Consider the following 21243-nt stretch of genomic DNA (forward strand, 5'->3'; position numbering starts at 1 on the left):
CCTAAAAACTAAGCGCCCAGGTTTACGCATGGCTTTTCCCCTAAGTGGCCCAAGTACCTAACCTATGGGCATTACCTGGGTCACTTTAGACATGCAAAATCCCGGGCTGCACTCCCTCAAACCCGTTATATCAGAAGTCACCCCTAACACGATTCCCAGGGAATTCAAGTCTGAGAAGCCTTGGTGTAGGTTACGGTGTCCGCATATTGTAATGTCGTATAATAATGTAACCTCTTCTTCGAGTTAAGAAACCTGACGGCCTGACTGGAGAAGCGGTGAAAATTGTTTTAAAACACCCAACCCCTTTGAGTCTAGTGCACCGCAAGCTGCTAATCACCCTGCGGCGATGGCAGGGCTCACAGTCCCGCAGTAGATTAAAAAGGGGGCATCTGGAGGGCGAGAACTCTGCATTCCAGGTGGGTCCCCAGGAGCAGGTGTGACGAGAAGGGTCGAGAAGGGGGGCGTGCTTTCAGTACCCGGGAGGGGAATAAAAGGAACAGGAAGGGGGCGGCTGGTACGAGGCCCGGGATGCTGGGGGCAGTACTCCCAAGGGCGAGGGGGCAGCCCCTCCCTCCCCGCAGGCCGGAGGGCGGGGGTCGGGGGCGGGGAGGGAGGTGGGCCCCAGGCCGGCGCGGGGCGGGCGGCTGCGCGGCTCCCCGCCCCCGGCCCGCCCCTCCGCGGCGCCATTTTGCAGGCGGCTGTCGCGGGGACCGGAGGCGGCGGCGGTGGTAGGCACTGAGGCGCTGAGGCGCGGCAGCAGGACGGGAGCCCAGGGAGCTGCAGCCAGGTGAGAGTCAGGCTGTGCGCTCCACGCCCGCCCGTGGGTCGCACCTGCCGGCCGGGCCCCGAGCTGCCCGGTGCGCCCACGAGGCCGGCCTGGCACAGCCCCCGCGCGCTGTCACCGGCCCCGCGGCGCGGCCTGCGACCTCCCACACCACCCTTCTCCCGGGGCCCCGCGCCCTCCGGTCACCAGGGTCCCGCGCCCCGTGATGCTCGGCGGCTCCTCGCCTGTGTCGTCCTGCCGAGCCCGGCCGGGGATCCGGGGCGCTCACCCCTGCCTGCCGCGGGAGCCACCGCGCGCTCCGGCTCTCAGGCCGCGCTGCGGGGAGGCAAGCGGTCCCCTCGGGACGGCTGGCTGTCGCCTCCTCCTTCGGGCGCTGCGTCCGCGCGCCCAGGGGTCGCTTCGCTGGTCCCTCTCCAGGTGGAGCGCTCGGGCATCCTCGCGCCCCCGGAATTCAGGGCCATGTAGAGGGGCGGCAGCGGTGGGGGATGCCTTCTACATTCTTGCTTTCTTTCCTTCTACAAAGGCGGTGCCAAGTAATTTTTAGAAACGTCTGTACCGACTTTAGGATTGTTCTCTTTAGTCTGTACCCCGGGGGTCGCGGGTTCCCCTTGTTGCCACCTTTCTCGAGAGAAATTGACATTTCGAGTATGACTACTTTAAGGGCGCGGAATATTTTCCTTCGCTTGGCCCTATATATGAACCATTGGATGGGTAGCTGATAGGAACTCGGCCTACAGGCTGCGGAATTTTAAGCATGACTGATGGGAAATTATCGATCATCAGGGCAAAGGTTAAATGAGGGCAACTGCAGGTGGGAGAAAGTTATCCATATGGGTTTTCTGGGCTGGGGCATTTTTAGTAGCTGTTAGTTTTATTTTTGCAGTGCTGGGAGATGGGAGGGGAAGATGCGGTCCCTGCTGACGTTTGGGTCATCTGTTCCCAGAGAAAGCCTGGGATGTGCGAGGACATGGGACCAGTCCTGAGGCTGCCTGGTTTGAGCTGTCATTAATTGGCCATGTGACCTCCTTCAGCCAGTTTCCTCTTCTCTAAAGAGAAAGGCTAGAAACGGGGGTGGCCGGAACTTTTTTATTTTTGTGCTTTTGTATTTGAGTGCTGTTGATCTCTGGCCTCAAGGTTTCCGCTTGTCTACAGTGCCTTTTCAGCTTTGCACATGACTTTGCCTGCTTGATCCCTGAAAGTGTTTGACCCTGGTGGGATTTATAAAGGGCCCTTTTAGCTCAAAAATTCAGAATTCTGTACTGGCCTTAAGATTAGCCATATCAGGGTCACTTATGAATGCAACACTACTGTTCATTCTTCACTCATCCACAATTTAATAGCTTTTGGGCACCTGTGGGTGTGCATAGTGGAAGCCCTAATGACACACTTACTAGTTAAAAAGAAGACAGTGGCTGTGCCCTTGTGGCTACCTGTTCCACCTGATATCCTGAGTGTTAGGTGAGAAAGTTATCTGTTTTCTAGACTACTTCCTTTGCCAAAATGGTGACCAGCTTCTTGCTTTTAATATTAGGGCATTTTTATTCTGGTTTCTTTGCCTGGAAGGGAGAATGAATTTTGTGAAATAAATAGGTATTTCGGGAAATTTTTTTGTTGACTTCTTTCTGGTTTTTGGTTTTGTTTTTTCATGATACTGGAGATTGAGTAGGGGTGGTCTGTCACCCCTGCTCTTTTTGTTGAGTTGCTAAAGCTGGCCTCAAATTTGCAATCTTCCTGCCTCAGCTAGGATTGCATGTGTGCACCACCTTACCTGCCAGATAGTTTTTTTTTTTTAAAGCTTTCTGTCTATGGCACATTAGACTGAGATTAAACATCTGTTAAGATGTTTGAAAAATGCTTATGAACATACTTGCCTAGACTATTATAGAGGGTTTTGCCAGCTTTCTTGCCACACTGCCTACATCTCATTTGGGTAGCAAAGTCTGGCTCACTTTGCATTGCAGAAATGAGTTACCCATCCTGTAGCTTGCCACTAATTCACTTGTCCGTTTCCCCATTCATTTGGTGCGAGGTGCTGTTGAACAAATCACTTGACTAAAACCTAGTCTTTTTTGTAGTCAAGGAACCTAAGTTCTACTTTGTTGATTATTGGAAATTCTGAGTTCCTTTTGCCATTCCTTTCAGCATCTCTAAAGACAAGCCTGGGCTCCATTTGGGGACCTTAGATAGTACCCCTTGGTAGCTTAAGGAATTTTCTCATTTTGGTTTAGGAAATTAAAAGTCAGCAGTAATAATTTGTAATAAATATGGTGCTTTGTATCTGTAAATGGAAAACCTCATTTTTATTTAATCTTCTTAGGCTTTTTAAACTTAAACATCTTACAGCCCACCTCTGACCTGTTTCCAGGTCTTGCCCATAAAACTCCAACAAAGCAGTTGGTTGGTTCTTAAAGCCTGATAACCTCATTAATTCATTTTCACATCCTGCTGTTCTTCCAGTGGTTCTCCCCTCAGAGGGCCAGAGTGACTGGGCTTTCTTTTATTCTTTTATTTCTGCTCCAGGTTAACCTGTGCATTACTGCCTCAGGGTTTAAAGGAGCCCTTTGTGAGCCCTGTGGCACTCTTCTCATTTTCTTCCTGGCTTTGCTATTTCTAGCCTGTTATTTTGTCACAGGTTCTAGGTGGTTGGCTCTCCCCTAATTGAGGTCTGCTTTCAGCTTGTGCCTTTCCCACTTTTATTTTATTTTTGAGACAGGGTTTTGCTGTTTCTCCAGGCTGCCCCTGGACCCTTGGGCTCAATCAGGCCTCTGGCTTCAGACTCCTGAGTAGCAGGGACTATAGGTGCATGCCCCTATACCCAGCCTTTCACACATTTAATATCTTGCACTGCCTGCTTTGTGCAGGGTAGTGTTCTTGGTGGTCAGATGCTGTGGGGAGATTCCTGGGGCACATGGAGCTTGGACTCCAGTGGGGAAGCAGGCGCAGAACTCCAGGCTTTGTAGAAGAATCTGGCAGGCTTGTGGGTTTAATACCCACTGGTGCTGGGGTACTAACTGAAACTTTTGGAAGTTTCAAAGGTTGAGGAAAGTCCAAGGTTAAGGTTGGTTTCTGGTGAGGGTTCTTTTCTTGGCTTGTAGGCATCTGCCTTCTCATGGAGTCCTCCCATGGCCTTTTCTTGGTACCATCTCTCTCTTTGTTCTTTGTATAAATCTACCAAATCTAGCCAGGCTTGGTGAAGTGCCCCTGAAATCCCAGCTACTGGGGAAGCTGAGTAGGAGGATCACAAGTTCAATGCCAGTTCTGGACAACTTAATGATACCCTGTCTCAAAAAACCCCCAAAACAAAAAAAACCCATAACAAACAAAAACCCTGGGGATGTCACTCAGTGCTAGAGCACTTGCCTAGCCTGGGTGAGGGCCTGGGTTCAATCATCTTATATTAGCCATACAACTCCCCCTTAAGACCTCATTTAACCTTAATTATGTCCTTAAGGCCCTGTGTTCATATACAGTCACACTGTGAGGGATAGGGCGTCAATATGTGAATTTTGTCTTCATAGAACACATCTTGAGTTATCTTTGACTAAAGATATATAGGAAATAAGGCTTGTGGCTATGGGGGGGGGGTGATCTAAATGGAAGAAACAGCAGATGCAAAGGCCCAGAGGCAGGAGGAGGAGAAAATTTGTTTTTGAGGTCAGATTATGTAAAGTCATGTGGACCATACTAAGGCCTGTAGGCTTTCTCTGAAGGGAGTGGGAGCCACTGGAGAATTTTGAATAAAAGAGGTTTCTGGCCTGATTTAGAGAGAGAGAGAGAGAGAGAGAGAGAGAGAGAGAGAGAGAGAGAGAGTGTGTGTGTGTGTGTGTGTGTGTGTGTGTGTGTGTGTGTGTGTGTATTTTGTGTGGGGATGGAACCCAGGCTCTTGTGAGTTCTAAGCATGTGCTCTACCACTGGGCTGTACACACAGCCCTGATTTAGGTTTTAACAAGGACACTGTGGACCTAAACTGTGTGAGGAGAGACCAAAAGTAGGGCAGAGCTGAGGGCAGTGATTCAGATCAGCATGGTGGTGGGGGGGAAGGGAGGCAGTGAGAAGTGGCAGGATTCTGAGGTGGGGCTAAGGGAGATTTGCTGATGAACCAGATGCAAGGGAAGGTTCCTGGTCTGAGCACCTGAACAAAAAGTGGCCATTAACCTAGATGCCCGAGGAACAGGTGCAGGGCATGTTATGTTGTGATGCTGATCTGAGTGAGGGAATGATGTTTCTGAGATTTCCTCCTCACTGGAAATATCAGTCTTCTAGGGAACTTTTCATTGTCCTTTGTCTTTTTTTTTTCTTTTTAAAAATATCTATTTTTTTAGTTTTAGGTGGACATAATATCTTTATTTTATTTTTACGTGGTACTGAGAATCGAACTTGGTGCCTTATGCATGCTAGGCGAGTGCGCTACCAGTTGAGCCACATCCCCAGCCCTGTGCTTTGTCTTAATTCTCTCTTCTGTCTCAGGTCCAGGCAGCTTTTAAGATCCTGTAGGGAAGTTCACTCCATGGACAGTGACGTTCTTTTGTCCATGGTCAGGAAAGCCTTCTTCACTTATAGGTTCTTTCCATAGGTTTTGCCCAAAGCAGCTGATGCTCCCTTGTATCAATTGCCTGTGGGTATCTCTTTGAGTACCTGATGAAGGTCACCCTTCAAGACAGCCATCTTTATTCTATGTATGGGAAATTTACAGAACTTGTGTCACCCTGTCTTCTAAGTTAAATACTACTGCAATTTAATAATATGCACTTCTCTGTAGTAGCCTCTCCAAGCAATAGAGAGCTCCCTAGAAGGATGAGACCGCCTCTGTGATAGGGCCAGTGAAGTAATGCTGGTGCCCATGGGTATTGATTATATGCTGAGTACTAGAGGTTTTACTGGCCCTAACAAATAGCAGGCAGGGTGTTTCTGCCTTGCATTTTATCCATGAAGGAACTGGAGCTGGGTAATATCCTTAAGTAACTCCTGGGTCTTGAATTTTGCTGTTAAACTGTGGTCCCCTCAATGATATGAGTGCTATTCCCAGATATTGTCTGAAGTGCTGGATTCCTAGATTCCTTTTGGTGTAGAAGAGGTCAGAGAAGCCAGTGTTATTTAGGTGCTGGGTGCTCTGCCCAGCACCTCCTGTGTTCTTTAATCATCATTTAATTACAGCAGCCCTCTGGGATAGATATTAACTATTCCCATCTTGCAGCTGAGGATGCTGAGGATGTTTGGAGGAATGACATTGCCTTGCCCATGGTTGTAGTGCTGCTGAGCAGCAGGGTCAGGATTTGACCCCAGATTGACTGCCAAACACAAAAGTTAGACTTTTATCACGCTGTACTGCTGTGTTCCAGGATGTTTTTCAAGGACTTGGGTGACGTGTCAGATGTGCATTTTAGGAAACTTCAGGGAAGGGTGGGGGATGCACTGGGAGGAGGCTAAGGCTTAAGGTAAACAGGGTCCTTCTCCTGCTTCTGTTTCTAGACTGCTTGGAGGTTTGTTTCTCACTGTATTGTTTTTCTTTATGTACCCCAGCTGTGACCCCTATTAATTCTCTTATTTGTTTCTGTAGGGATCCCTGTAGGACCTCTCCATGCCCAATCTCAGTACTCAACTTTTTTCTTTTTATGCTGGCTTCCTTTGCTCAAGTAAATATGTACAAATCTCCAGCTTCATTTACTCAGTTAAATTTGATTAGTTTTTTCTTGTACTAGGGATTGAACCCAGGGGTGCTTTACCACTAATCTGCATTCCCATTTTTTTAAAAATTTTTAATTTTGAGAAAGGGTCTTGCTAAGTTGTTGAGGCTGGCCTTGAACTTAATTTCCTCCTGCCTCAGCCTCCCGAATTGATGGGACTGCAGGCATGTTCTACTCTGCTTGACTTGAATAAGTATTTTCATTCTGGACCATCATTTCCTTTTTTTCCCCTCCTACCAGGGAATGAACCCAGAGTTGCTTAACCGTTGAGCCACATCCCCAGTCTTTTTTTCTGTTTTTGTTTTTTGGCACTGGGTCCACATTTCTAGCCCTTTTTGTTTTTTATTTTGAGACAGTCTCACTAAGTTGTGGAGGTCCTCACTGAATTGCTGAAGCTGGCTTTGAACTTGTGATCCTACTGCCTCAGCCTCCTGAGTTACTATTCATGTTCTACAACACCCAGCTTGTATGTTTTATTTTGAGACTGGGCCTTGCTAAATCTTTGGGGTCTTGCTAAATTGCTGAGGTTAGTCTCAAACTTGCAATCCTTCTGCCTCAGCTTCCCAAGTCTCTGGGATTACTGGCCTGCACCTCTGCAGCCAGCTGAATTGTCATTTAATTATAAAGATATTGTTTTTATGGCTCTGAGGACAGTCTTCTCCACCCTGGTTCAGACTCTGAAAGCACAGCTTGGCCGAGAACATGCCATTTTGCTTGAGTTGGGATTTCAGCTTCAAACTTGGTTCGATTTCATTGTCTTCTTTTTTGCCCTGGCTAAAATTCTTTTCTGCCTCCAAAGCAAATCACCTGGATCCTGGTTTACTAAAACTTTTCCTTGTCTAACATGGTAGATTTCATATTGGAGAATTTCTTATGCAGAGGGTTTGGGGTGGGGCCCGAAAATTTGCATTTCTAACAAGTGATTCTGATTCCCTGTTCTCAGAAGGTTTTGTTGAAACACAGCCATGTTCCTTCAAGAGACCACATAATTGATAAACTGAAAATATGTGCTATCTGGCCCTTTATAAGGAAAGATTTGCTGATCCCTCTTTCACAGAAAGATAGATGTGATCAGTGCTGACAATTTTTTGTTGAGTTCATACATTTTTGTTACCAAGAGCTCTTTATATTTTAAGCCATTGCTTCACAAAATATTCTACAAATGTATGGTGTGGGGGAATATGTGAATGTTTGGAAATATAACAAGCATGACACTTCTCTTAAGCCTTTGTTTTATCTAAAATTAATGTGACTTTCTCTTCTATTCCAGAAACATCAGTGCTTGTTTCAATATGAGGCATTTTTACTCCTTGATCTTTGAGTGAAGTTGTTGCATCTAAATAGGTTGTGCTTGATCCTTGCCTCCATCCTCTTGAGAAATATGCCATTAAGATTTGCATTTTTAGACAGGTGCAGTGGTGCACACCTGTAATCGTAGTGGCTCAGGAGGTTGAGGTAGGATTGCTACTTGAAAGCCAGCCTCAGCCTTTTAGCAAAGGCCTTAAGCAATTTAGGGAGAACTTGTTTCTAAAAAAAAAAAAAAGGACCAGGGGTGCGGCTCAATGTTAAGCATCCTGGGTTCAATTCCTGGTTCCAAAAAAAAAAGGCGCTTTTTCCCTGGTCCTAAGGTACAGATATTTTTGGTAAGTGGTAAGCTTTGAATCCAAATCTGTCAGTCTTTCTTCTTTCCTATGCTTTCTTTACCCTGAGATTTTATCAGTATTTACCCGTATTTTCTCTAAACCTAAAAAATATTTTTTGGACATAATTAATCTGATATTTGTGCTGGAGTGTGCTATGAGGTAAGGATTATTTTCCTCTTGTTTACATTTTTTCCTATCACCATTTACTAATTCATTCTTATTAACTTGAAATAATCCTTTAATCATATGCTGAATCTGTGGTTCTGTGGTGGGATTTTAAATAATAATTTAAAAATTATTATTCTTTTGCTATGGCCTTAACTATTTTAATCTTAATTACCTTATAGTAGGCTTTAATATCTGGTAGTGCCTATGTTCAATTTTTTCCCTGATATTTTTAAATAAAGTATTCTGAAATCCTAAATTTATTTATTTTTTTGTGGTGCTAGGGATTGAACCCAGGGCCTTGTGCATGCAAGGCAAGCACTCTACCAACTGAGCTATATCCCCAGCCTTATTTCAGAGTACTTTAAATAGGAAATTTCATTAAATGTATGAGTTAATTTGCAGAGAATTGTCTTTTTGTGGGTGTGTGAGGGATGGGGATGGGGGACAGGGCTGAGATTGAACCCAGGGCCTATCTTGATAATATTGACTTGCCCATGAGCAGATCAAAGACAGTTTCTTTAGATTTTTCCTAAAATATGGTCTGTAGATTTTTTGTTTATTTCCTTTATTTTAAAAATATTTTTTATTTAGAATGAGATTATCCCCTCCTAACTGGTATGGGGCAAATATATAGCAAGTGTACTGCTTACAGGGTATGTCTCTCATAACAGATGCCTGTGTCAGTCAGGAACTTAATACTAGCCAAAAATCTTGCCTGGCAAAATAAAAACTTATTTCTTGCTCACATTTCTCTATGTGCTTCCGTAAATGGTGATTTAGGGATCTGGGCCCTTCTATCTTATAGCACAACTGACTTCACATTGTGACCTTGGGCTGAGGGTATAGCTCAGTGGATGTGTATAGCATGTGCAAGGCCCTGGGTTTCATCTCCAGCACTGCAAAGAAAAAGAAAGAAGGCGTGGCTTCTAAATTTGCCATGGAATTTTGTGCACATAAGACATTTTTATGGGCCAGGCAAGGAAGTGGTGTTTTTACTCTTAGATTCGTGGGGGGCTGGGAAGTAGAGTCTTTTTATGTACTTGGGAGGAAAATGAAATAGCACCGTGTCTGCAATACTTACCTGATCAGACTTTGTTATTCTTGTTTTTTGATTGATTTGAATTTCTTAGGCCATGACAATATTGGCAAGTGGTCATTTTGTTGTTGCTGTTTTCCTTCTTATTTCTATTAGTGCATTGTAGAATACTTGCAGAACAGATTTAACTGTGATGGTAGTCCTTTCTTTCTTATTCTTGTTTTCTGTTCTTTTTTTTTTTTGTACTGGGGATTAAACCCAAGGGGCCCTTTAACCACTGAGCCATATCCCCAGCCTTTTTAATTTTTTTATTTTGAGATAGGGTCTCATTAAGTTCCTGAGGGCCTCGCTAAATTACTGAGACTGCCCTTGAACTTGTCATACCAACCCCCCCCCCCCCCCCCCCCCGGCCTCCTGAGTTGTTGGGATTACAGATGTGTGCCACCATGCCTGGTTCATTATTCTTGTTATTTATCGGAATGATATTGTATACAATCTTTAATGGTATTGAAGAAGTGCCATCTTGTTGATGTCTTTTTCACTGAATTAAAATCTCAGTACTATACCTGTTGTTTTAATGAGCAAAGCCCATCCATCACCTTGACATTGACTTTGGAATCCTTGGTCGAATATGTCACTGTTATTGTAGTAATTCTCCATATAGTTGTGTTTCCCTGCTGATGTGAGAATAATCTCAAGTTTTCTCACCAGAAGGAATTAGTCCAGCTCTATATTTCTTTGGGTTCATCCCAAGGGCTTTTATTTTTTTAGCCCATGCTGTCGTATAGTACAGCTGCTTACATCTTTTGTTTCAGAGATTTTTTGGAAATGTTTTCTCCCTCAGAGAAGTTTTATGGGTTCTTGTTTCTCTTCTTTTATTCTTTATCCATGCAAAAGACAAGCAGAGTGTGTTAGCAATGTCACTTGCTTTTTCTTCCTTCTCTCCTGGGTCAGCCCACCTAGATGCATTTGAGGTATTCCATTTTCTGCCTGCTACCACCCAGTGTGAGTACCTGTTCTGCAATTCCAAGGTGCCCATCCTAAAGCCCTGCATTCCCCCACTGCTTTCCAGTGTGATTGGTGCAGGGTGTGTGTTTATACCCTTCCTTCCTGAGCACCTTATGGGGTCTGCTATAGACTCCACTGCAGGGACCAAGAATTTAGTGGGAGCAAGAAGATCCCCTGAGCCCTTTGCAGAAGCCTGGGAGGTAGGCTAGGCAGGGAATCTGTTTTATGACTGCAGGTGATCTGTCAAAACACATAGGGTCACCAGGCCCAATGTAATTTCAGTGACATAGGAGGCTGGGGTAGGAGGATCACAAGTTCAAAGCCAGCCTCAGTAACTTAGTAAGGCCCTGTCTTAAAATTAAAAGTGTAAAAATAAAAAGGGCTGGGGATGTGGCTCAGTGGTTGAGAGCCCCTGTGCTCAATCCCTTGTACCAAAATGAACAAAAATAAAACCACACAGGGTCAGGTTCAATTTTCGTGGTATTAGTTAGTGCTTGCTTATGGTGATATACCACAGAGCCTTTAACTTTCTTTCAGTTTCCATTTTTGGCTCTGAAATCTCACCTTATTGTTTTATTTCTTGAGGTGTCTGTGAACTCCTAAACTATATTTTTCAGTCTTTATTTTGATTGACCCACTTTTCTTTGATATATATTTGTATAGATAGATAGATATCTTTTTTTAGATATCTTGATGTGCATATCAAAGTTTTGTAAAACATCCACATCACTATATATGCTGTGTTTTTGTTTCAGAGATTCTGTTTCATGAAAAACAAACTTGGTTATGACACCCTAAATTGATTGAAATATGCAGCTCTGAAATAAAGCCTTTGAGTAAGAAAGGTTATTGAGTCATACTCTTATGGATAAGCAACCACATGAGATTTTGTGGGAAAGGCAGGAGGTACTACTGATGTTCAGAATAATCTGAAGCTTTTTGAAAAAAAAGCTCTATTGAGATAATTTGCGTACCCAAAATTCACCCACCCCTTTGTTTATTTTTTTTTTTTTAATGTATTGTTTTGGTACTGAGGAATAAAACCTGGGACACTTTACCACTGGGCTACATTGCCAACTCCTTTTATTTTTTTGGTACCAGGGATTAAACTCAAGGGCACTTATCCCCAGCCCTATTTTGTATTTTATTTAGAGGCAGGGTTTCACTGAATTGCTTAGTACCTTGCTTTTGCTGAGGCTGGCTCAGCAAAACTCGATATCCTCCTGATCCACATTGCTTAGGGCTTTGATAAATTGTTGAGGCTGGCCTCAAACTTGGAATTCTCCTGCCTCAGCCTCCTGAGTTGCCAGAATTACAGGTGTGCACTGCTGCATCTGGCAAAATTCACCCCTTTAAAAGATACACTTCAGTTGTTTCCAGCATATTCCTTGAATTTTGTAATCACTTTTAATTTCAGAGCATTTTTGCCCTGTACCTATTAGCAGTCACTTCCTTTGCCCTTTCCCTTAGCCCCTTGCAGCCTCTGATTTAGTCTATTTCTATAGACTTGCCTAATCTGGACATATAAATGGAATTTTACATGCTGGGGTCTTTTGCAGTTCACTTTTTCACTTAGCATAAAGTTTTCAAGGTTTACTCATGTTGTAGCATGTGTCAGTACTTTCTCATGATTGCTAATAATATGTGGCCACATTTGGTTTATAATCAGTTGGTGGGCATTTGCATTATTTTCACATTTTGGGTCTTAAAAATAATGCTACTATGAACATTTGTAAACAGATTTTTGTTTGGTTGTGTTTTCATTTTCTCAGAAAATGCCTAGAAGTGGAATTATTGGATCATATGATAATTCTATGTTTAACGTTTTGAGGAACTGCCAGAATGTTTTCCAAAGTGGGGGCATTAATAATACATGAGAGTTCCAATTTCTGCACATTCTCTCCAAACACTTATTATTGTCTGTCCTTTACATTATAGTCATCCTAGCAGGTGTGCAATGGTTTTGATTTCCATTTCCCTAGTGATTAATGAGGTTGAGCACCTTTTCATGTGCATATCGGCCAATTGGTGTGCTATGTTTGGAGAAATGTCTATTGAAATCCTTTGCCCATTTAAAAAAATTTTTTTCAATTGTTAGGTTATAAGAGTTCTTAATAGAATTAAGCATTTAAATTGTAACTCTTTTTTTTTGTTTTTTGTTTTTGGGGTTCTAGGAATTGTACCCAAGGATGCATAATCACTGAGCTATATTCCTACCCCTTTTTATTTCATTTTATTTTTTATTACTTAAAGACAGGGCCTTGCTAAGTTGCTGAGGCCAGCCTTGAACTTTACGATCTACCCTCCAGCCTCATCTTTTTTTTTTTTTTTTTTTTAAAGAGAGAGTGAGAGAAGAGAGAGAGAGAGAGAGAGAGAGAGAGAGAGAGAGAGAGAGAGAGAGAGAATTTTTTAATATTTATTTTTTTTTAGTTCTTGGCGGACACAACATCTTTGTTGGTATGTGGTGCTGAGGATTGAACCTGGGCCGCACGCTTACCAGGCGAGCGCGCTACCGCTTGAGCCACATCCCCAGCCCTCCAGCCTCATCTTGAGCTGCTGGAATTACAGGTGTGTGCCTTCCTGAAATCTTAAATATATTATAGGCATGTGCCACCACACCCAGCTAAATATTAATTCTTAATTCTCTGTATTTCCAAATGTTTTTCTTCCCTTCTGTGGGTTGTTGTCTCACTTTCTTGCTCAGACCCTTTGAAACAAAATTTTAATAAAGTCCCATTTATCTATTCATTTGAAACTAATTTTAAAAAATTGTTATGAGGCCATTGTGATTACACATAATAATGGAGTTCATTTCCATTTATTTTTTTGTTGCTTGTGCTTTTGGTGTCATATCTAAGGAACCACACCTGACTGAGTTGCTTAGCTCCTCACTTTTGCTGAGGCTGGCTTTGAACTTGCCATCCTCCTGGCTCAGGCTCCCCAGCTGCTGGGATTATGTAAGGCCTGTGCCACTGAGCCTGGCAGTGCTCATCAGTTTTGTTAGTAGATTGGGATCATCTGGGGAACTTTTTGTTTTGTTTTTGCAGTGCTGGGGATTGAATCCAGGCACACTCTACCTCTGAGGTACTTCCCCAGCCCTTTTTCATTTTGAGATAGAGTCTTGCCCAGACTGATGTCTTAAATTGTGATCCTCCTACCTCATCCTCCTAAGTGGCTGGAATTACAGGCATCCCCAGCTCATCTGGGGAACTTTTAAAAACTGGATGACAGTTTTTAAATGATGCCGGGTGTCATCCCTGAGACTGGGGGCAGTTGACTAGGAGTTCAGCCTGCGCTTTGGAGTTTCTACACATATTTTGGGTGATTTCAACGTGAGCCAGGATTGAGAATCCTTGTAGAAAATCAGTGAATGCTCAGGTGTTTACCACTTACATTTTGTGGTGCTGGGATCTAACCTAAGGCCTTGTGCATGCTAGGCAAATACTCCACCTCTGAGCTATGACCAGGTATTTACCGCTTTTAAAGCCTTTGCATAGATGACCGAACATAAGTTGGTATGGAAATGTGCAGGCATATTACTAATTATAGATCCTTGTGTTATCTTTGGTGACGCATATATAGAGAGTTCTGGTTGTGCACTATCTCAGCTTAATATGATCACTGATGACGTTCTTCCAAGAAATTTAATGATTTTTGCAGTTGATTTCCCCGTGGGTGTATAGAGTTGTCTGTTGTACGTAGAGAGCAAAGATAGAACAGAGTCCCTGGAGAGTGTCATTTCTCAGGAACTTTTTATGTACTTTGCCCTTTTTTGTAATTGGAAATGGATTGAGAAAAATATGCAGGAAATCCATAGCATTTTTAGGAATTATCATATAGAGAACACTGAGGCTATTGGTTAGTGTTACTGTTGAAATACTTGAAGCTACTGGTCAGAGATTAAGATTAGCAAAATACCTAAAAGTGGGACTGGCAATCCTATTTTGGAGATAGTAAGGAATATTAGGATTGTGGTAAAAATATTACATGGAAAGTAGCTTATTTCACTCATTGAGTATTCTTTTCGTTTCCCCTCATTTTATCTATATATTTTAAACTTTTATTTAATTTATTTACTTATTTAATGAGGTGCTAAGGATTGAACCCAGTGTCTCACACATGCTAGGCAAGTGCTCTACCATTGAACCACAGCCTCAGCCTTTCTGGTTATATTTGAAAGTAAATTTTTTTTTTTTTGTATAAGTGTATATACCTATATATAATGTGTATCTGTATTTGTTTCAAAATGCAGATCATACAGGGGCTTTTTAATCCTCTTAGCAGTGTGTCTTAGGAACATGACTGAATCATTAAATCATTCTTTAAAACATGGTTTTTAACAGCTCATTTGTGCTGAATGCATCATGGTTTACTTGATAAATCCTTTTACTGTTGGGTCTGTAGCTTATGAGTCTGTTTTTTTTTTTTCTGTGAATGACATAGTATGATGATGATCAGCCTTGTGTATAAATCTGTGTTCACTTCTGATAATTTTTTAAAATTTTTGAAAGTAACATCATTTGCATTTGTAAGACTTAAACATACATAACATACATATGTGATAGCTCCTGTATTCATTCAAGTTAATATATTGTGAATTACTGCTATTTTTTTTTCACTTTTTGCCCATTTGGGCAGAAAATAGAATCATCATGTTTATTTTGCTATTCTTTTGATAGCTAGTGTGTTTGAATATTGTTTAATGATTCCTTTGTTATTTTATTTGGCTTATTCATTTACTTTATAAGTTTTTCTAGTCTCCTGTCTATATTTTTTCCCTTGTGATTTATAACAGTTTCTTTTGTATCAAGGATATTAGCACTTAAATATTATAAATACTTTCCCCGTTTTGTCTTGTAATTTTATTTCATGATGCATTGGGGAAATAAATTTTACTTGTAGGTCATTTTTCTTGGGTTTAGTTTTCAAATTAGAAGTCTCATTTTTCAAACCTTAAAGTTTCAGAAGATTTTTTTTAAGGTTGAATAAAAACCTTAAGAACATGATTTTATTTGAAGTAATTTTTATATTTCAATTTGTATACTAAAATATTATTATAAGTAGGTAGTGGGGGGAATAAAGCAAATCTTGAACTTTATTATTTTTCAGCATCATAGTCTCAATAAGCGAGAGCTTCTGGAGATTGTGTATTCCAGATAAAAAGAAAAAGGTGCCAAGGAGTTATTTACAGATTTTTCCACTCAAGTTTTAAGTTTGGGTACTTTTGGTGTTTAGTTCCTTGGGGTGCATAGAGTGTTTGTTTTGGGTTGATGGAACTTTTTTGCTCTAATTTCTTAGTTTTGCTCCAGTTTAGAATTACAAAGTAAAATTTAAGAGTTTTTCATCAGACTTATGATAGCCGTAAATAACTCTTTTTTTTTTTTAAAGAGAGAGAGAGAGAGAATTTTAATATTTATTTTTTAGTTTTCGTCAGACACAACATCTTTGTTGGTATGTGGTTGCTGAGGATCGAACCCGGGCCGCACGCATGCCAGGCGAGCGCGCTACCACTTGAGCCACATCCCCAGCCCCGTAAATAACTCTTTTTAATGTTATCCTTTAGGCTTGTTATTTAAAAAAAAAAAAAAAATGAGCCTCCTTTTGTATTTCAGGTCCCTGGAAACACTTGTCTTAACTAGGTTTTAGGGGTCATTAGTCTTCCTGACTCCTTGAGGTTGTGTACGGAAATTAACTTTGTTTGCAGCTTGCCTGGCATCTGGTATGGTGGGGCGTGGGGCTCAGCGCCCTCTGTGCACACCATGGCATTTTCCTCCAGACGGTTTCTAATGAGAAATGAGATCAGTCTGGGTTCTGTTTCTAGAGCTGCCTCCAGCTGGGTGAGTCCTTCCTGTCTGTGCCCTCCACTGTCCTTGGAGGGAGGGGCTGCCAGATTCTGGGCTTGGTGTTTATCCCTTTATCCATCTGTGCTGTCACAGTCTTTGGGCATGGTGCTGGGTTGGATGTGGGGGCACAGCTGGGAGGAGCAGCCTTCCCTTGCACTTGGGCAAAACCATTTCCAGGTCTTCCTAGTTCTGAGTTCAAAATTCTGACCCCAAGTCACTGTAGTCAACACTCCAAGACATTTTAGAAAAGGTTTTAGGAAGTTTTGCGGATAGTTCACATAAAATAGCCTTTGTAGCAGAGTTGGAGCGCTAGTTCATATAGAGGCACAGTTGATTAAGGGAAAAGCCAAACCATTTGTGTTATTGAGTTTGACTTATTACCCCTGGTAATTGCCATTGGACTGTGTTTTTACTTTTGATATTTTTGCCAGGCTGTAAATTGGGAAAATTTTTTCTTCTCCTTCTTTTCTTCCTCCTCTTCCTCTTTTTTTTTTTTTTTTTAAATACCTGGGATTGAACCCAGAAGTGCTTGACTACTGAGCCATATCCCCAACCCTGCTTATTTTGAGACAGGGTTTCACTAATTGCCGAGGGTCTTGCTATATTGCATGACTGGCTTTGAATTTGTAATCCTCCTGCCTCAGCTTCCTAAACCACTGAGATTATAGATGTGTGCCACAGTACCTGGCAAAATTGGGGCATTACTTCTTAGATCCTTCACATAATTAGAATTGGCTGAGCCTCCATTTTCTCCTCTCTCCCTTTCCCTTGTTTTCCTAGAATTGAAAGTTTAATATCCCATTTTAAACATGGGATTAAACATGCTAAGTAAAGTCATCTTTAAATTTTTTTGAAGATACTTAGTTGTGCCAACTTAAACTTTGAGCACGATTATTTTTAGTGACTTGTTTTATATATGTATTTATGAATTTTAAACTTTTGAAAAATTACAAATATAATGCATGTTCATTAGCAACACATAAAGCAGAACAGCATAAAGAGGACATTACCTGCCATCTGACACTCTTGGAAGTCAATACTTAGATATAATCTGTCACAGTCAATACATAGGTAAGTGTCCAGCTCTGCCTGACTTATTGACCAAGGGTGGTTTTTATAAAGTGGAAATGATGTGCTCTACCTTCCCCACTTAGTAACAGATGGACTGTTTTCCTATGTCATTAGATAGTGTATTACAGAATGACTTTATAGTATTTTATCATAAAATACCCAGATTACCCAGATGTCATAATTTATTTAGATAGTTCTTAAATGTTGGACATTTACTTATTCTATAACTAAAGTGAGTACAGTTATACTCATTTGGTGATTTTCATAAAACAATTATTTTTGTTTGTGTACTTTTAGAGGGATGGATATTAAATGTTAAAAAAAAATTTTGGGTACTGAGGATTGAACACAAGGATGCTTAACCACTGAACCACATCCCCAGTCCTTTTTAAATTTTGTAACAGTATCTTGCTAAGTTACTTAGGTTCTCACTATGTTGTTGAGACTGGCCTCAAAGTTATGATCCTCCTATCTCAGCCTCCCAAACTACCTGAATTATAGGCGTGCGTCCCTGCACCTCGCTTAAAATGATTTTTGACCAAAAACATCTAGCTGCAAATGACGATGACTGTTTCTCTGATTTTGTAGTGGGATGTGACTTCCTAAGTGTGGAAGTGATAGGAGGTCATTGCAGAAGGAGATTCAGATTTGACTTCAGAAATACTTTTTTAAATGACCTTTGTTTTAAGTGGTATAAACAAATGGCAACACAACAAAGGGTTAACTTTAGAATTCTTGCAAATGAATAAGAAAAACTCTAGCACCTATTGAAAAAAATGGGTAAAAGGCACTTACTCTTCATAAAAGAAGACACACACGTGAATCAAAGGAATCAAGATTGGAACCAGATGTCAGTCTTTTCACGTCAAGAATTTTTTTCTTTTGAAACAAAATAGGAATGGCAATGAGGTTAACTCAGTTTCCTTCTCTTATATTTTGTCGATTTATCAGTTTTTTCCAGAAGAAATTGGGAAGCTTTCCCATTTCCCATTTCTTACGCGAAAGGTTGGGAAATAACTAACCTGTGGACTAGTCTGAGCATGCATCCTTTTTTGAGGCTGTTTCTTTGCTTTTGTAATTTTGTCTACTTATTGTTACTTGTTCAGGTTTTCTTTTTTACAGTGTTGAGGATGAAACACAGGACTTGTGCATGCTGGACAACTGCTCTACCACTTGTAGAGCCCACTCAGCCCAGCCTTGTTCACGTTTTTTTTAAAAAAATAGTTTTCCTAAAAAATTTGCCAATTGCATCGTGAGTTCAAAGTGTACACTTGTGTTTTGTTTTGGTACTAGAATTTTGTTTTTTACTTTTTAATTTGTTCTAATTAGTTATACATGACAGCAGAAAGCATTTTGATTCATTGTACGGTACTAGAAATTTAATCCATAGGTGCTTTATTTTGAAACAGGGTCTCACTGAGTTACTGAGGTTGATCTCAAACTTGATCCTTCTGTCTCAGCCTCCAGAGTCGCTAGTATTACAAGCATGTGCCACTGTGCCCAAAGTTGTTGTTGTTGTTGTTTAAATCTTAAAAAAAACAACAACACACACACACACAAAACTAAATATAAAAGCATAAAGAATAGGTAGTGTGTTGTTTGCCCTAGTTTTCTAATAGTATCTTTGACTTATACAGGAAGTGTTTCTAATTTGCATTAGATAAGTTTTAGTTCTTGTTTTGTAAATCAGGAGGTGTTTTGGCCTTTACTGAATTTAACAAGTATTTGGCAGCTCAGAGATGCTGATCTGTGGATGATGTGGGCCCTGGGGTTCTATCCTTTCTGTTTTTGAAACATTTTACATTCCTTTTTAAAGAAAATGATGGAGAGACTCAGGGATGGATGTTAAATAACATGGTAAAAGACAAAAACTGGCAGTTTGGTATGATTTCCTTCTCAAATTTTTGGTGATATTTGTTTATTTTCTCTATGAAATTAAAGTCTGGAAGCTACAGCATATTCAGTTAGGATATCTCTTATCCTAAATGCATGAAATAGAAAGTGTTTCAGATTTTTTTTTTAATATTTGCATATACATAGTGAAAAACCTTAGGGATGAGACCCAAAGTCTACACACAGAATTCATTTGTTTTATACATGCCTTATACATAGAGCCCAAAGGTAATTTTTTCCCCTATGTTAGGGGTTAAACCCAGGGTTTTGCGCATGCTGTATTACTGAGCAACACCCCCATCCCTGAATGTAGTTTTATACACTATATTAAAATAATTTTGTGCACTAAACAAAGTTTCATGACATCAAGTTTGCATTCAAAAAGCTTCAGATTTTGGATTTTTGAATTGGAGATGTTTAACCTTCAAGTACTTTTACAAACCACAATTATAGAGCAACAGAGTGGCGTGTGAGTTCAGCATAGCCGTCATGGGGAAAAGTCAGGTGGTCGACCTTGTGCTTCCTGTGATGTTCCTCTGGCCTGTTGCAGGGGTCGGGGCTTTGAAGTCAGCATTATGGCCTTGTGTGTGAAGGGCAAGTTTTCATATTTCCAGAGCTTGGTAGAGCCTACAAAGGGGAGGGGCATTCTGCCTGTACTCTGACATAAGTTCAAGGGTGCTTACTCACTGATAACCCAGTCTTGTTTTTGTTTGTAGAGTGGTTCTTCCTGCTTAACTCCTTTCTCAATGATTCTTTTCTCGAAAGTGTATTTGCATTTTTGCAGTATAAAAACTTCTGACCCAATTCTGTGGCGTGGTCCAGTGGAATAGGAAACCAAGCCTTTCCACTCATCATACTAACCAGCCTAGAAAAGTACTTTTCAAAAATAAGTCTTTAAGAAATCAAAGTATTTTTATGTGATCTTTCAGAATTTTTCTGGATTTGCAGCTAAAATGACATTTTTTTTTAATGTGAAATTTTGCCCTCATGGAACCTTTTTTTTTTAAATTAACACGTCTTAGTTTTTTAAAAAAGGATTTATAAAAGAAGTGTACACATACTAGAAAAATTCTAACTTGTCAGAATTGTGTAAAGTAAATTGGAAAAACTGAATGATTTCTTCTACTCCTCTTCCCCACTTCAAGGCAACTTGATGTGCATCCTCGCCAGCCCCTACCTGTGTATATAAATATGTACTGTATAATTATTCTTTTCAATAAAAGTGGGATCATACTGGATATATTGTGCAACCTGCATTTTTCAAAGAACAGCATACATTATTATAGTTTATTTAGCTGAAAGTTAGCCTTTGTGTGTGTGTATGAGTTAAGTGAAAGACCAATGTTTAGTTTCTGGAGGAAAAGAGAAAAAAGAAGAAAATACAGGCTCACTGAAGTCTGGACTGGGGTAAATCTGTTGGCATTTCAGAGATTATTTACCTCTGGGCCTCTGGGCTCGATGCCGACTCGCCCAAGAGCTAATGGTAAGAGTTGAAAGATTCCCGGCACAGCTATTTTCCACTGAGAATCTGGCTAAACTGTGGGTTGCCTTGGGCATCTTTTTTCATTTGGGAGGACCATGCTCATGGCTGGGGCAGCACCGGCTGTTCCTGAGACAGCCACCAAGTATGGCTCTGAGTTATTTTTGTTGTGAAATGCATGCACAGGTACAAGAGTGTATAAAACATGTTCATTTAATGAATAATAAAAGGAACATCTGTGTACCTGCTGAGAACTCAGCTTCAGAAATAGTGTTTTCAGCTTTTTGAGAAGTACTAGCCCAGTGTATTAATGAGTCTATTTTTTTTCCCATAAAGACAATACTTTCAGTTTATATTTGCATTGACATTTAAGGTAGCCTAGAGTAGCAATTATAGGTGAGGGCTCTGCTGTACATCTGATGGGTTCTGACTCCTACACTCGTTGTTGCTTCCTGTTTCAAGTCCACAAACTTGACTAGGAGGTTTTGCATTCCTGAGGTTTCTTACTGCAAACTGTTGACCTGGTAGCTCCCAAGGGTTGTTGTGAAGATGAAATGATGCACATGTGACATGTAATTAAAATGTTTGGCTTTTATAAACTAAAAAACTCTTAATTTCTTTTTCTTTTAAATC

General features: G+C 41.0%; 1 protein-coding gene across 7 annotated transcripts in view; it reads left to right on the forward strand.

The window, feature by feature from the left end:
• Nucleotides 1–637: 637 nt before the first annotated feature.
• Slc23a2 (solute carrier family 23 member 2) overlaps nucleotides 638–21243 on the forward strand; it is a 113674-nt gene continuing 93068 nt past the window's right edge. For 3 of the 7 annotated variants that reach the window (XM_078051453.1, XM_078051452.1, XM_078051459.1), the window contains exon 1: nucleotides 638–787. The gene's annotated coding sequence lies outside the window, so the exon portion shown is untranslated. Of the gene's footprint in view, nucleotides 788–12872; nucleotides 12892–16142; nucleotides 16161–21243 lie in introns of those variants that run through there. The other 4 variants (XM_078051458.1, XM_078051455.1, XM_078051456.1 and 1 more) reach the window with 3 other exon arrangements.

Source organism: Ictidomys tridecemlineatus, chromosome 5 (assembly GCF_052094955.1).
Source record: "Ictidomys tridecemlineatus isolate mIctTri1 chromosome 5, mIctTri1.hap1, whole genome shotgun sequence".
Lineage (NCBI taxonomy): Eukaryota > Metazoa > Chordata > Mammalia > Rodentia > Sciuridae > Ictidomys > Ictidomys tridecemlineatus.